Below are 7,894 nucleotides of genomic sequence, written 5' to 3'. Positions count from 1 at the left end.
AGTTTGGCGTTAGCTTATTGTGGTTCGGATGTCCGGATGTATTCATAATACATGGAACGCCAAAAAAGGGGCTATTTATATACTTGGCACGCTATCAGGGGACCTGTTTTGGCCGCATTAAAAATAAAACAAAGATTCGTCAGATCTAGAGAAGGCCTATGTGAATTATTTTTTTTAAATCTTGTTTAAAAGGACTTCACCGCAGGTTTATGACAAAAAGGTTTATCCAAGTTGAAGACTGTCTCAAAATGACAAAAGAAGGGCAAAACTATGCATACAGTGTATATCATGCCACCCCCTAATTTAAAAAAAAGAAAATATAGACCCTTGTGGGATTCAACCCGCGACCGTCAGATCATTAAATATAGTCCAACGCCTTAGACCACTGAGCCATCAAGGCAGTTGGGCAGTTGTGTAAAAAGATCTATGTACATTTTTGATATGTAAAGTAGAGTGCGCTAAATCTATATATAGAACAGTTAAGAAATTTCTATCGATAAAATTCGGCAATCTGGAGTATAAGGCAATTAAAGTTAGACCTAGCTACATAAATCTGCTTATTATAGCTTAATCTATAATATCTGTTTTGACAAAATAGCCAGATTTCAAATCTACATCGTCAGTACTATAAACCGACTGCGTCATGATGATGAAGATTATGACGTCATCAAACAACTTACCTGGATGTAAATTTATAAAGATGCGCGTCATCCCATGCGTTTGTTAATGTCCGGCACAAGTGACCGAACCGACCCGGATTCAGTCAATGGATCGGGATACGGGGGCAAGTGCTCCATTTTAAATTTACGCGGTCATAAACATCATTCGGAATGTTTCTTAAAAATTAAACGATAAACGATTACAACTTTCTGTAGTGTTGAAAGGGCGACAAGTAGATCTACATGTAGATCTATGTAAACTTGTAACAGCAAGTCGCGTGCAAAGAAGCGAGCTAGAATCTATGCACATAGAAAGAAGTAGAGTTGATAATCGGAAGATATGTCCTTTGAACACGACCAGAATCAATTGTCTGTTGAAATTCAGATTTCTAATACCTCAGCCCTCTCAGAGTCAACATTTTAATGCGTTTTTTCGAAGTTGAAGCATTTTAATTGTTTTCGTGTTTCAAAAAAAAATACGCCTAGCGCTCATAAGTATTCTCGCAACCGATTGGACGGACAACATCACAGTTTTGCGACTAGAAAGTTATGGAAGGGAAAGCCCGCCAATAATATTCATCACAAGAAATGTTGCACGTGTTGAATATTCAGCTCATTTGTTTAACAGAGAATTTTTAAAATGTTTAAATACAACGTTTTAGAATCTGGTTCTAGAGGTACGGATTCGTACGTCTAGCCGAACCACTGGGGTTTTGCAACAGGTACGGACCTCCCGTTTCACATGTTGTGTTCCCTTTTTCAAATATTTTCTAACAAATTTTATTTTGATAAATATGATAATGCAAATTATCTGTGCAAAATTATCCCCCGCCATAGGCGGAGGGATATTGTTTTTGCGTTGTCCGTCCGTCCGGCACTTTTGTGCCCGGAGCTATATCTTGGAAGTGCTTTTGCGGATTTCATTTTAACTTGGTATGAGTTTATATACGGATAAAAGGATGATGCGCGCCAAATGGCATTGTACACCATCTGTTAATAACGGAGTTATGGCCCTTTGTATTTAGAAAAAAAGCTTTTTAATATAAGCTTTATCTACATTACCACATGAGCCAGAGCCATGAAACTTGTCACAGTTGTTCTCAATCATCTGGGGATGCTTCACATTCAAAACCCATAATCCTAGGGGCTAAGGTCAAGGTCATACATTGAGGTCAAAGGTCACAAATTTGATGAATTATTCATTATTTAGTTATTCCTTTACTATGCATCAAGGGATTCTGTAATAACTGTCCACAATTGTTATTAATTATCTAGCCGAGTGTCAAATATAAGATCCAGGTTGCTAGGATCATGGTCACAGTCACACTCAAAGGTCAAAATCACACATTTTGATAAAATATGCCTTATTTGGTAAGGATTATACCACACTAAAATGGATTCTCAAAATGTCCTGATGTAATTGTTCTCAATTATCAGGCAGTGAAAGACCTTTGTGATTTTGACCCAAATCAATGTCACACATCAAACGTCACACATTTGTAGAAATATTAATTATTTAGCCATTATTTTACTATGCATCAGTTGGTTCTGTAATAACCTCTCATAATTCTTTTTCATCTTCTTCTTTGCTGTGTCTCATATGTAAGATTCATGTATAGAGTTAAGGTCAACGTCACACATAATACTTCATGTAAGGTCATACGATTCACATCAAGGGTCAAGGTTACACAAATGCTTCATGTAAGGTCGATGGATGATGGATCCATTATTCATTATTTAGTTATTCCTTTACTATGCATCAAGGGATTCTGTAATAACTGTCCACAATTGTTATTAATTATCTAGCCGAGTGTCAAATATAAGACCTTAAAACTTATTTATGTTATTTCCACGTATGTCATGGTGGATGTTGTGTTCACTCTGCAACACTCTGAAAAGTAAGTGTACATTAAGATTGAATGTTTTCGTGGAAAAGGCATTACTTTATTAGTTAGCTAAATTAATATTGAACGCTCAAAACCCTCTTCTGTCTTAGTTTTTAGTTATTATCCTTTGTTATTTTTGTATGTTGTTACTTTTCGGGGCAATAACTCAGTTTGTATGATTTCTATTTAAGAAAATGCTCATAATAAGCAATTTCTCCTTTTGTCATGATACTGTCAATGTTAATTGATTCATGAAAAATATACTATCTACATTTTATTGTCTGCAAACCCATCACAGGTACAAATAAGTTAAAACAAAATGACAAAAGGCACAACCCTTCACATATACCTTTCTTTTAGTTTTATACCCATCCATAAACAAAATTTATTTGGCGGGAGATATCAATTCAACGAATTTGCTTGTTTTTAATGGTTTTCAGTGATTTTGCCTTCATATGATTTACATTCTGTATTTTGTTCCTTTCAGGTAGGAGATGAAAGTTTCTTCTATAGACTTGACGTGATATCTTGATACAGATAAATAAACAGATAACATACAATAGAACAGGTTCCAAAGTGTCATGATCAGAGTATTGCTCTTTGAACTCTTTTTCATTGACCAGTATTGACAAACCAGAAAACTGTTCCGGCTAATTACCTAATGGTGCAATTATTGCAGTGAAAGAAAAAAATCGAAGTAAACATTGAATAAAAATGAAATCACTAATTTTGACAATTCAACAAATCGAACCAACATTTCATATTTATTAATTTGTGCAGTGGTAATATGATCTTGCAGCCCCCTTTCATGACTTGGGCTGTTGATTATTTTCATTAAGTATTTTTAGATATTCAGATTTCATATGAAATTGAGTAATTTGTTTTAGTACAATGTAATATGTTTGTTGTTATAGGGAATCCCAAAGTCAAGAAATTTTGATGATGATAGTTTTTTAGGTGTCAATTGTTGCTTTTTTTGTTGTTATAGCAAGATTTGCAAATTCATACATTGACAGATTTAACTTTGTGAATACTGCTGTACTTCTTTATTAAGTTGATACTGAATTACTACTGTCTTTAGCATGTAAGATTTGTATGCTTATTAAATTGTAATGTAATTATAAATGTAGTGTTTATTTAGATATACTGAAGACACATATGGCTATACAGGGCTTTGTTTCCGTCTTGAGCAAGGGCCTTATATAGGCCCCTTCCCCCAAGAGAAAGGCCCCTTCTTCTAAGAATATTTCTTTAAGATGATGCAATTTTGCCCGCATGTAAAGCTTACTTTGGGAAATGTCTTCCCCTTTTCCAGTTTTGTCGATATTCCCCCCCCCCCAAAAAAAAAAAAAATTAAAAAAAAAAATATTGGAAAGCCAGGTCCTTATCCCAAATCAAGATAAAATGCCATGGCTTAATATTGGAAACTAAACAAACTTTAATAGACCACAAACAAGCATCATTGGGTTCATATTGTTATTTGTTGTGAAACCACTGTTTTATTAATAATCACGAGTTCATATGCATCTAATCAACATCAATAATTACATAGAAACAAAAAATATATAATGGGTTGTTTATATAGTTCATTTAAAGAAAAAGCTTTCCAAAGTCTCTGTCTGTCACTGCAATTGAAATATTAAACTTGCTGCATAACAACACTTTCTGTGTAGTTCGATGGTGTTCATGTACTTCTTACACAGCTTCGAACACATTTTAACTTGAGTGCTTTTTCTTCTATGTCTATTATTTATACAAAAAGTTTGTACAAATAATTAAGCAAAATATGAATCGTGATATTAAAAACAGACAGTGAATAGGAAGAAAATCTTATATTTTAACAAAACATGGTTGTTTCAAAAATTTAAATTGTGTGGATTATTTAATATATTCTGAGTTTAAAATAAATAAATTTGAACAATACACAATTAATTCAGTATTCCATCATGTAATAATTGGTTCATTTCATATATTATCAGTAGAAACTCAAACATATGTTCTATAAACTTAATTTGTTTAGGTTAATTGCTGGATGTTATTTTAGTATGCATTTGCCTTAGACATTTATCACGTTCATGTACACACTAAGTCTTGCCTCTTGGTGAACAGGGCCATCATATTGCTAATCTGCCATGGCAGTAAGGCATATTTACGGGATACCAAAATGGAATCTGAAACAAAACATTTATGTATCAATCGTTGTCCTGAAATTAAAAAATAAAATAATGAAATCTGCTAAATGAAAATGTGTTATTTCACAACACCCACTAATTAAGTCAAAATCAACTGAAAACCCCTTGTCACAATAGTTCCGGGCCTGTCAGTGTAGCATTGGTTCCTGGCTAAGACAAAAACTATTTTTTGTCGCGTTCACCGCGTATAGATTACAGACTTTACAACAGTGCAAATGTAAACTTGTAAAATTGCAAGATGTAAAGTTACGCGTTGACCAGTCTAGACGTGTTTACATGCTCTCTGTGGAAATTGGCAGTTCATTAAAGTTACTGTTGCAAATGTGTATATTAGAGTTGTGACAAAGGTGTGTGCGTTGTGTATGCGATTTAAAAATACAAGTACAAGTATACATTTATTTTACATTTTGAACATTATATTTTTAGCTCGGCTGTATTCGGATAAAACCGGAGGTATTGTCATAGCCAGCTCGTCCGCGTCGTGCTAAAACCTTAACATTGGCTCTAAAATCAAAGTGCTTCCACCTACAACTTTGAAACTTCATATGTAGATGCATTTTGATGAGTTCTACACGCCACACCCATTTTGGGTCACTAGACCAAAGGTCACTGTGACCTTTAAAAAATAAAAAATAAATTAAAAACTGCAACGCAGCCAATGCAGCCGAGCGTTGGCACCCGCCATGCGGTGATCTTGGTTTTTCATTGAACAGTTTTAATTGTACAATGCACAAGATGAACATTTGAGATGTCTCCACCTTAAAAATTAAGATTGTTAAAAATTGAAACATAAAATATCAAACATTGTTTATTTAAACGGATATTTTTTGACATGTATGTATAATAGACTGATCCCGGAGAAGCACGACTTAAGAAAAACCCACTAATCACCCCGGTACAAACAACGCTGGTCCATTATATCAACCCATGATAGCTTCCTTTAAATAATAACGGTTGATACGGTGTGTGATTTTGAAAAGATTATAAATGGGTCATGTTTATTTGTACCAGCAGATTAGTGGGTTTTTCCAAAAAGTTGCTTTTTCCGGGATACATATATTAATAATTGATACATGGAACATATCAGCTGAATACTCAACACGTGCAACATTGATGGTGATAAATACCGATTTCTATGGCGGTCTTTCCCTTCCATAGAAAGTTACCTGAGAATTTCTCGTGACGCATCTGTTTCAGCACACACGACTATGTAATTTAGTTTGACTATATCATGTCATGCTATCTCGTATCAATGGATTATCTATTACCCCATGGGGAGTTTATGGCGATTACGCGAATAAGTAGGTACGGAGTGATCTTTTAAAGTAGGGAATATTGAAAATTTACTACCGCCGTTTCCTTAAACATTTTAAACTTTAATCGCCAGCTGTAATATTAAATCGCAATTGGCGATCAGAAACGCTTTCACATAATATCCTGACTTTTAAATAAAGTTAGATTGTTTTTTTAATTAAATTTAAAAAAAAATTAAAATTGTTGCTGCTTTTGTCACTTGTGAGTGGCATATTCACCGCATAAAATGTGTGTTATTCCAGTGCATGTTTATTTAAACCACACGTAAATGTTCGTAAGTAAAAATCATACTACGGGAGATTACATCATATGTGTCCTCACATGGCTTATTATGATTATGTTTTTTCACCATCGGAATATAACACGCAGTTTTCTTTCGACACATTTAAATCACACTTTCAGAACCTCGTCATCCGAAAATGGATCTTATGGCACTTCGGCCAGCGAAGCTGAAGCCCTGTCTGTGCAATTACACAGTCTGGTAAGGAGTGACGCTGTCCGCTATAAATAATGCAAGGTTTCGTGATCTCATTATGTATCCACCGACCATACTGCGAGATGCGCAGACTGGGCTATAGGTACGCTAGTCGCATGGTATAAGACCCATTTTCGCATGACGCAGGTATTTAATTGTTGTTGTTTCTTATAAATGGTCAACTGGCATATTTCGGTAGCCTATTCAGTCCTTCAAGAACGATATCCATACCGACTTACCGAATATGGCAAGCATGTGTGGTTAGATAATTAAACAATGTCCGTCTTATCATGAAACTACATGTATACTATTTCGGTAGTTTTGGTTCCTCATCTTGAAAGCGATATGTTGTTATCAACGTTTATCGATAGTCCATTATGTCTTCCCCAGACTAAGTTTGCCTTCGATGCGAACAGCTGATTTTAATAGTAATATAAGTATAATTTAAACATATATAAAACACAATGCTATTAAAATGGTCAAAAGAAACATTTGTGTTGTTTTCTGTTGAGTTAAAGCGAATATGGATAAATAATTTCCGAGTGTCACGATTTTTCTCAATTAACAGCGTATTACTAATTGTAACATAGTCCGTGAAACACATTAAAGTCCATTTCAGATTTAATTGCGATTTATTAATGCTCGTTTTTCAATGTCGGTAAAATATTCTGAACAACAAGATATATAAGGCGACCTAACGCCGCCCCGTGGCAACCACAAAATATTTGACTGCAACGTTCGGCTGTGTGCGTGTGACTGATTAACTACTCAAGTTGAATAGATTGATATCAATTGTATCACTCCATGGTGACGTGTGCTATTTCCGACGGGAACGTTTGCAAAATGACGTGCCCGAATGAAACGGCGTTACATGACACATGCTATGAACGTATATGGACGTTAGCCTGTCATTTACATGATATTATACAAAAATTAGTGGGCTGCATTTTTTTAGGGCTGCATGTTACCCGATACCTGACTAATTAGTGAAACGAGCAAGGGAAAATTACTTGGTGTGTTCTCCTCGTCTAGTTTGACGTTAACACATGGTGTTTGCTTGTATATCTATTTAGGTAGACACGATATTGAACTTGATGCAAAACAAACATAAATTAATACTATCTTTAGTTATATATCTTAGACAAAACGTGATAGTATTATTATGAAATAAACATAAAATGGAATTTATATGCATATTGAAATAAAACATTTTTCTTTTGATTATTATTTTTTTGATTTACATAATGAAATAATGGTTCTATTGATCACTTGGTATTTGGAGTTTCATTTTTCTCCCGTTCACCTGAATCGCCTGTTATTTAGGATGCTAACTCATAACCTCAGCTTCTGTGCTGCTCGCATTGTGTA

The sequence above is a fragment of the Dreissena polymorpha genome, chromosome 2 (assembly GCF_020536995.1).
Source record: "Dreissena polymorpha isolate Duluth1 chromosome 2, UMN_Dpol_1.0, whole genome shotgun sequence".
Lineage (NCBI taxonomy): Eukaryota > Metazoa > Mollusca > Bivalvia > Myida > Dreissenidae > Dreissena > Dreissena polymorpha.
The sequence above is the reverse complement of the archived record's forward strand: the minus strand, read 5'-3'. Positions refer to the sequence as shown.